Raw genomic sequence first — 9452 nt, forward strand, 5'->3', positions numbered from 1 at the left:
TTTATTATTGTTCGGATGGGAACCAAGGGAATAGAGATAAATACTATAGGTACCTAAAGTCTATTTTTTTATTCGGTAGACTAAAATGACATTTCATAGTATGAACATCGTGTGTCATTTCATACTATGAAATGTCATTTTAGTCTACCGAATAAAAAAATAGACTTTACAGATATTTTAGTTTTTTTTTTTAGTAAATCCATGAAAGGTAACATCAGTCTCGATTGAAGTACCAACCGCGCAACTTTTTTACTCACAGCTTGAGATAGTCTGTCAAGCTGGATGTCAGTAGCAATGTAAAGAAAACTAATATGATCCACAGATAAGATATAAATGACATGGGATTTTCGATCAATTCAAACGTTGCCCGCCCGCGTTTTTTCAAATTTGCCGCCATTTCCTACTGACAAGATTTGCTTGACCAATATTAAGTGTTAGAGATATTTCAGATTAAAAAAAATCAGATTACGGCTTAGATATTACGGATTTGAGGTTCCGGCAGTTATGAGTGGGCAGGACAACCGTCCGCAAATAGCTAAATATACAGATATGACATACATGACATACAGATGTCAGCCCCCGGACAGGTAAAAGGAAATAAAGTAAAAATACATTCCTCACCGACGTCTAAGGAGATAATTTAATACCATGAATTCCCTAACAAAAATAGCCGGATACATAAGCTTTTCCTCCGGGACCTTTTTCCATCATTTGTTATAATAATAATGCTGGCAGAGACGGGAAATACGTAAATCATGTTCTTCATAATTAGAGAGATTGTTTCCTTGTAGTGTGTCTACTTGTATCTACGGTTTTTGACATGTTTTACAAGGTAAGTGAGATATCAATAAGTAGTTATTTGTTTTACATGGGGGCAAAGTTGTCGTTTAACCGCTCGTGATAATATTGATACCCGAGCAAGCGAAAGATTCTAAAATTAAACCACTAACGCAGCGAGTGGTTCGAAAAATGGAATTTCGAGCGTTTCGAGAGTTTCAAAGTACGAGGGTTAAACAAAATTTATTGCCCCCGAGTGAAACACAAAATTTTTCACCACACCAACCTAGGGTTGCCAGATGGTCGGGATTTGGCGGGATTCTCCCAATTTTTAGCATGTTTTCCCGATTCCCGACAAAATGGAAATTGTCCCGACAAACAGCTGCACGTTATAAAACAATAATTTCAAGTTCCGAACTGTCGTCGAGCGAACCAGCGACCCGCGTCGAGCGCGTCAGCGTTATAATAACGTCTATGGACAGAGCAGCTGACGTAGTGCCAATAATGTAAAATATCGTTGTTTTTAATACAATTACTTTAATTTGAATGTATTTTTTTTCCCGACTTAAGTCTCAAAATCCCGATAAATTGATATTTTTTCCCGATAATAGCGCCTATCGATCTGGCAACCCTACACCAACCCGAAGAAAATAATAACTGTAAGATATCAAACAAAATCCATATGAATGTTATTAAATGTTTATCATTCAAAATCATCATTTAAAAGTCGGTTCTACCAGCAAACTTAAGAAAACAACTAAAAATTTGCAACTTTGCTATCAGTTTTTGAACAATCAAGATACCTTTTACCAGTTGGTGTGGTGAAAAGTATGTATTTATTGGGTGTTAGGCCAAAGTTTCGCATTTCGTTGGCATCGGCGGCACTGAATCTAGACGGTGGGTAGGTAACCGTGACATGTCATGCCAGGCCATGGCCTTTTGTAGGTACGGGCAAGGGATTTGATTGCAGAATAGATAATGACGGCTAAAGTGTCCAAATACATCCGTATTTCTATGGTAACAAAAAGGTGTGTTACGATGTATTTTACCACTTTGGCCGTCACTATCTATTTGATGCTGACTGTACTATTTCGATCTAAGTGACAATAGTATAGCGACTTTCATATGATTGTCACTGTGACAAAGTACGAAATGGTACTGAAATTAAATTATTTGACTGTACATATTTATTTCTCCCACTTCAGTCGCATTTTTTTCTCTTTTCAGCGACAACTCGTGTTTTAAACACTCTATAACGGATTTATTACAAACACACATATTTTATTAACGTTCACGAGTTCGTAACAATGTAAAAACGGTGCGTCACTCGGACAGATTAATGTAATGAACACCTCGGCGGCAGTGCTTGCACGTGCTTTGTGATCTATAAAATGTCATTTCTCTGTACCGTTGGCAAAAAAGTCCTTTTCTACATTGAAATCGTTTATAACAAATAAAAATTGTTGCTGTCCTAACATTGAAAAAGTACCTTTCGAAATTTTTAAGCAACTTCAACCTAAGAGTTAAAAAGAAAACATAGGTAAGTTAAAACTAAATTATTACTTTGCTAATAAGCGAAAATTAATACGCAAATAAATATAGCAAACCACCACCAAATCTCTACGAGGCATCGTCAGGAGTTGCTGGAAATGTTGACGGTCTGGCGGTTATTTTTAGCGGTAGCTGGCAGGGTGAGAACATGAATTGCATGTAAAATACGCAAGTAAGTATAACGGGTTAGGGTTAGGACTGATTGACTAGCACGTTATTATTTTAAGTTTTTATTGATATGGTAGACATACTTAGCTTTATAAAAGACATGAACACTTTGATTTCACACTATCATTGCAAATGCAGAATTATCTAGCTTGGTCTGACTGATAATTATTTTTTGTGCATTTGTTTGCTTCCCTGCGACTAGTACCCCTTGTAATGTTAGAGTCGTAAAGACGACACTGAGCAGCAATACCTAATCAACACTCAAGAAACTATGCTTCTTAGAATAGATGAGTTTTTATGAGGCGTTTTATTACTTTGTGACAGCGTTCAGACTACTAAACCAATTTAAGGCGGATATTGTTGCACGTTTACAAGTGAATATTGAGACTTGGACGGTTACTATGTTTATCTTACCCTATCTAACTGTCGTAGTCAGATTGTATAATCCGCCGTATTACATTACGGCTAGCCGTTTTACAAAACAGGGGCGTTTTGAAATGCGGCGGTTCGACGATTAGCCGGATTGTCATTGTGATACGTTCTTCAATAAGGCGGCCTACGTTTAGATTGTAGAGTAACCAGTTCTTTCGGTCGTCTACGTAACCGGAGTTTGACAATGTTTGCAATTTAATTTATTTTTACCATGGTCCCACCGCACTACATGTGTTTCTTTTCCAAAACATTTCCTTCACAACTTAAATAGACGGAGCCCCGCAAGCGGGGCTCCTATTTCTGGGCGGTTTGCCCTTCGGGCATCTGAAGCTACCTAACGAACCTAACCTTACCTACTTACCTACCTACGCTTTTTTCCCCAAAGTGTAATGTTTTCACGGAGGTCTCACTAAATCAATAGGTTAGGTTCGTTAGGTAGCTTCAGATGCCCGAAGGGAAAACCGCTCAGAAATAGTAGCCCCGCGAAGCGGGGCTCCGTCTAGTTAAGTTGCGAAGGAAATGTTTTTTGAAAAGAAACAGTCCGACGAACTCCAGATTTGATGGACACCCCAGCGTTTTTCATAGTTTGTTGTTGTTATGTCAGGCAGCGCCACGAGTGTTAAAAGCGGCCAAGTGCGAGTCGGACTCGCCCATGAAGGGTTCCGTATTTAGGCGATTTATGACGTATTATATGACGTACGATATACGACGCTACATGTGGAGTGCCACCCGCGGACGTACCACGAGCGTGTATTCTGCTTCGCGCCGCCCGCCCGCCCTCGGATCGATGCATTAGACTGAAACCATTTACACCGGACGAAGTATACCGCATTATAACCTGTAGTTTAGCTAAAAAACCAACACGGGATATTTATGACCTCTCTGTGACGCTGATCAACTCCGTTGCAGCTGAACTGGCACCAATACTTACCATCATCTACAATAGATGCCTCCACGAAGGTGTCTTTCCCGACCCACTAAAGGAAAGCCGCATCTCCCCGCTTTACAAGGGTAAAGGAAGGAGGGACGACCTCGACGGCTACAGACCTGTCGCGATCATTCCCGTAATGGCAAAAATCTTTGAGCACGGTCTAAGCACGAGGTTAACAGACTTTTTAAAATCAACCGAAGCTTTGTCTGATAAGCAATACGCATATCGGAAAGGGCGTTCGACTACCACATTAACGCGAGCTGTAGTTCGGCAAATAATGGAGGCGCGCGAGCGCAAGAGCCAAGTCGCTGTGCTGTGTTGCGACTTGTCGAAAGCATTCGACGTCGCAGATCATGAAGTCCTGATCAAGAAGCTGCAGCACTACGGCTTTGAAGGCTCTGCACTTGCAATAATGGCTGACCTATTACGCAACCGGTCGCAAGTTGTAGTCGCTGGGAGTGGTCAAGTGCGATCAGACGCAGTCACCACGAGTATGGGCGTAGCACAGGGTTCGTCCGTATCCAATATCCTCTTTACGCTACTGCTAAACGACCTTCCGAACGCCATCGATACCGGACAAACGTACATGTACGCTGATGATGTGGCTGTGGTGGTGGACGCCTCGACCTATGATGAGCTTGAACACAAATTAAATTTGACCGCTGCTTCAGTGTCAAAGTGGTTTATGGCTAACGGACTTATTTTAAACACCAAAAAAACTCAGTTCATCCACTTTGACCTCTCTAGCCGCCAAACGAGACCGCTGTCAGTATTGGCTAACGGTAAGCTCATCGACCAAGTCATGAATTCCACGTTTCTTGGGTTCGAGTTGAATAGCAATCTAACATGGAGCTGTCACATAGACAAAGTATGCAATAAACTAGCTACGGCATGTTTTGCGCTTAAACGATTGGCGAGACTACTTCCGACGGAAATGGTTCGAATGTGTTATTTTGCGTCCATACATTCGCACCTTCAGTATGGGGTCGACCTGTGGGCGGGAGCTGCTGATTGGGAGAGGGTCTTTCGCCTACAAAAACGGGCAGTAAGAGCTATAGTGCGAATCCCTCAAACCGAAACTGCCAAGCCACACTTTAAGTCACTTGGCATTTTGACGATGCCATCTCTCTCTATTTTTCACATGGCAGTGGCTACACGGGAAGAAGTAGACGCAACGCCTAACTGTAACGTAGCCCCGCGCAGGTATGAGACACGCAGCGCGCGCGCTGGAAAGCTACCTTGCGTGTCACACCGACTCGCCAAGTCAGGAAAACTCACACACGTCATGGGTCGCAAGATCTATAACCACCTCCCGGGTGAAATTATCGCTACACATAGTTTAGCAACATTTAAAACAAAACTTAAGAGATGGCTTATAGAGCAGGCGTTCTATGATCATAAAGAATTATTCTTTAGCAATAAGAGTTAGTTTCCTAGTCTTAAACTAGTAAATAACTAGATTTACAATTGTATTTGATTGACATGTAATTTATTTATTACCAATAAAATGATTATGATTATTATGATTATTATGATTATTAAAAAAAAACTACTTACTAGATCTCGTTCAAACCAATTTTCGGTGGAAGTTTACATGGTAATGTACATCATATATTTTTTTTAGTTTTATCATTCTCTTATTTTAGAAGTTACAGGGGGGGGGGGGGACACACATTTTACAACTTTGGAAGTGTCTCTCGCGCAAACTATTCAGTTTAGAAAAAAATGATATTAGAAACCTCAATATCATTTTTGAAGACCTATCCATAGATAACCCACACGTATGGGTTTGATGAAAAAAAAATTTTTCAGTTTCAGTTCGAAGTATGGGGAACCCCAAAAATTTATTGTTTTTTTTTCTATTTTTGTGTGAAAATCTTAATGCGGTTCACAGAATACATCTACTTACCAAGTTTCAACAGTATAGTTCTTATAGTTTCGGAGAAAAGTGGCTGTGACATACGGACGGACAGACAGACGGACAGACGGACAGACGGACAGACAGACAGACAGACAGACAGACAGACAGACAGACATGACGAATCTATAAGGGTTCCGTTTTTTGCCATTTGGCTACGGAACCCTAAAAATGGGAACTAAAAACTGTCAAAGCGGCGGCTAATGACTCGCTGTATTACATTACGGCTAGCCGTGTTGAAGAACGTATGGCGCCGAATACATTCCGGCGGATTTTTATTCAGCCGCATTCAATCCGGCTAATCGTCGAACCGCCGCATTTCAAAACGCCCCTGTTTTGTAAAACGGCTAGCCGTAATGTAATACGGCGGATTATACGATCCGACTGCGACATAACCATAAACATTATAAAATGTTTACTAATCTACGGTGCCTACATCTATGATAAATAATCTGTTCTTTAAAATAAGATTTAAAACTTATTTTCTATGTCGAAAAATTCTATCCTAGCTTTGATTAGCATTGAATCCCCTATAGGCTTAATTTTCGAGTGATATTTTCGCGGCGCCTTTGAGAATATTGGTAATTGATTTATCTTCATTATTTACGTTTACATTATTTAAATGTCATATAGGTATTCAATATCTGTTTAGTATTAAGATTGTTGTGTCAAATAAATTATTTTCTTTCATTTCATTTCAAATCTGTGGGTTTTAACCTCATTCATTGTTTTTTCGTATTCACTATTTTCTTATTATTCCTTTTGTGTATCATTGAAGTGTTTTATATGTGTAGCTTCTCCTTTTATGTATCTTTATGTGATATCTGTCGTGGCATCACCGAATGGGCCCTACGGAAGATCGGCGCTGGCTTTATAGCTAGCATTATGCTGAGTTGGGTCCATTTCGTGATGCACACTTATTGATTTCTTCTTTTCTTGCTGTTGTTTTTGTCTGTACACGTCCGTACATGTTTTGTGATCGTCGCCAATAAAAATCTTTTATCTTATCTTATTCTGAACATCAGTTGCAGTACATATGACCTCTACGTCTTGGCACGGTCGGCTCCACTTCCTCCTTACCGAGGTAATGCACGCATTAACGCGCTTAAAACAGACTAGGATATCCTGTCGCTGCAAACGGCGGGGTAAATTGCCAATAACCGGCCGGCCGGTTAGGTTGCAGGCGGGTAGAATATACAAGCTTTCAGGTTTCATTTGAAAAATTTAATTGGTTCACAGCGGTCAATCAATCTTTATATAACTTGATATATATACATTTAAAATTTAAAAAACCTTGTTCCAAGGACTTGTTCCAAGGGTTCCGTACATTAAGTCCGACTCACGCTTGACTGCACATTTCTAATAGGTTTTCCTGTCATCTATAGGTAAAGAACTATTTTGTGTATTTTTTTTCAAAATTTTAGACCCAATAGTTTCGGAGATAAAGGAGGGGAATGGTCGGACAGACAGACAGACAGACAGACAGACGCACGAGTGATCCTACAAGGGTTCTGTTTCTTTCTTTTGAGGGACGGAACCCTAATAAACAACGCAATGAAACGGATGAACCGATTTTGACAAAACATTGTATAAAACCAGCGATGGAAAACCTGCTTTCTAATAAAAAAAACCCGCTTCCAAATCGGTTTACCCGTTTACCGGTTTAAGTAATCTGCAATTCAGTTTTCTAAAACAAAACACTGCCGATTGATTGCCTCCCAAACACCTGTCAAGTGGAGCGTTTTTGAAGAAAATCTCCTAAAACAGAAATTAATGAGTCCCTATAAAACAATACCCTTTTGATATCATCGCTGAAGTAATTATGGTGGAATCTTAGACTATCTCTCTAGACAACGCTTTCAACGCGTACACGAAAACTGTCAGCAAACGTACTTGTTAAGGTCACAAAATTTGGCGAAAGAGAATATTCTTCAGCGATAAAACCGCCTAATGCATTTTCTCTGTATTCATCATTATCATCATATCAGCCCTTTATCGCCCACTGCTGAGCATAGGCCTCTCTTCTAGTACCTACGCCACTTGTCCCGGTCCTGAGCCTATCTCATCCAGAAGTGACCCGCAATCTTCCGGATGTCGTTCACCCAACGAGCTAACGGACGCCAGGCGCTTCTTTCATTCGAAAGCGGTATTAGGACTACTTTTTTTTTATTGTTGTTTTGCATGTGAAAATAATAGGTACCTATTGTATTATATTGTACTGTAATAATACTACGCCGTCAACTATATTTCCCAGATGCATCTTAGACTGTTTCATACTACAATAACCCATATTGCTCTCTGGTAGTCGATTTACGGGATATACTCGTACTTGAAATTAAGCGTCAATAAGTTGTAAATTTCAACGGCGGCGTCTTGAATAGTTTACATTTCTTGCTGCTTGCAACATACTGACACAATTAGAATGTTACCTTTATGTTCTGTCTAATTGGTAAATGATCTGTGACTGGAGCAAAAAAGGAACAAAATCCAACCACACTTTATTCAATTAACAACCGGAAATGCCTTATAACTTCCATCCTGCACAGGAAATTAAACCCTTCTTCTTAGCACTTGCCGTCTTTAATAGCTTACCGCCCAAATTCGCAAGTAGACTTCAAAGTTATGTTTGCAAATTTATACCTTATTGTGTGGTGATAAGGTGAAAACTTGCATACGTATTTTTCAGGTCTGTCTATTGATCTTGTTTTAATTGAAAGCGGACGTTAGTTTAATGGGAATTGAGTCTAATTTTCTGTTTGATTGTAAGCATCTTCATATACTTGCATGATTTTTAGGTTGAGATTCAAATATTCGTTTCCCATGACTTGTTAAAAAAAACCTGCCAAGTGCGAGTCGGACTCGCGCACGGAGGGTTCCGCACCATCAACATTTATATATAGTACCTAAACATAAAATCCATGAGCAAATTAATTGTTAGGGTTCCGTACCCAAAGGGTAAAAAACGGGACCCTATTACTAAGACTTCGCCGTCCGTCCGTCCGTCCGTCCGTCCGTCCATCTGTCATCAGGCTGTATCTCATGAACCGCGATAGCTAGACAGTTGAAATTTTCACAACTGATGTATCTCTGTTGCCACTATAACAACAAATACTAAAAATAAAATAAAATAAATATTTAAGAGGGGCTCCCATACAACAAACACGATTTTTTTGCTCTATTTTTTGTTGATGGCGCGGAACCCTCCGTGCGCGAGTCCGACTCGCACTTGGCCGGTTTTAATTTGTTTTTATTTCTACTGACAAATTTGGTTTGACCAACTATACGTCTTTACATGAAGTTTTCGTTATTCCCAGCCCCCTTTGTAACGCTTTTCCCGGACAGTCCGACCGCAGCAGTCAATGTCTGAAAGCCTGCAATTACCAGTGCATGCATACCGTCACTCCCAGCAATCAAATTTCAAAAGGCACGCCGAGGCGTCATTTGCAGGCCACGGACCGAATGAACACGCTGTTTTGGACTGAGTTCGTACGTGATGTTTTCATTTGCTGTTTTGTCTTTCCTGCTTTCGGAGCACTGAAAACAATTGGGTTGGGAATACACGTTGATTACCTAAGTTAAATGAATCTAGGTAGATATAATGAGCTATTGATATACGCCATATACAGTCGCCATCAGATGTATCGGTGCGGTCAAGGTGTGTGCATTCTGAACACG

The sequence above is a fragment of the Cydia amplana genome, chromosome 8 (assembly GCF_948474715.1).
Source record: "Cydia amplana chromosome 8, ilCydAmpl1.1, whole genome shotgun sequence".
Lineage (NCBI taxonomy): Eukaryota > Metazoa > Arthropoda > Insecta > Lepidoptera > Tortricidae > Cydia > Cydia amplana.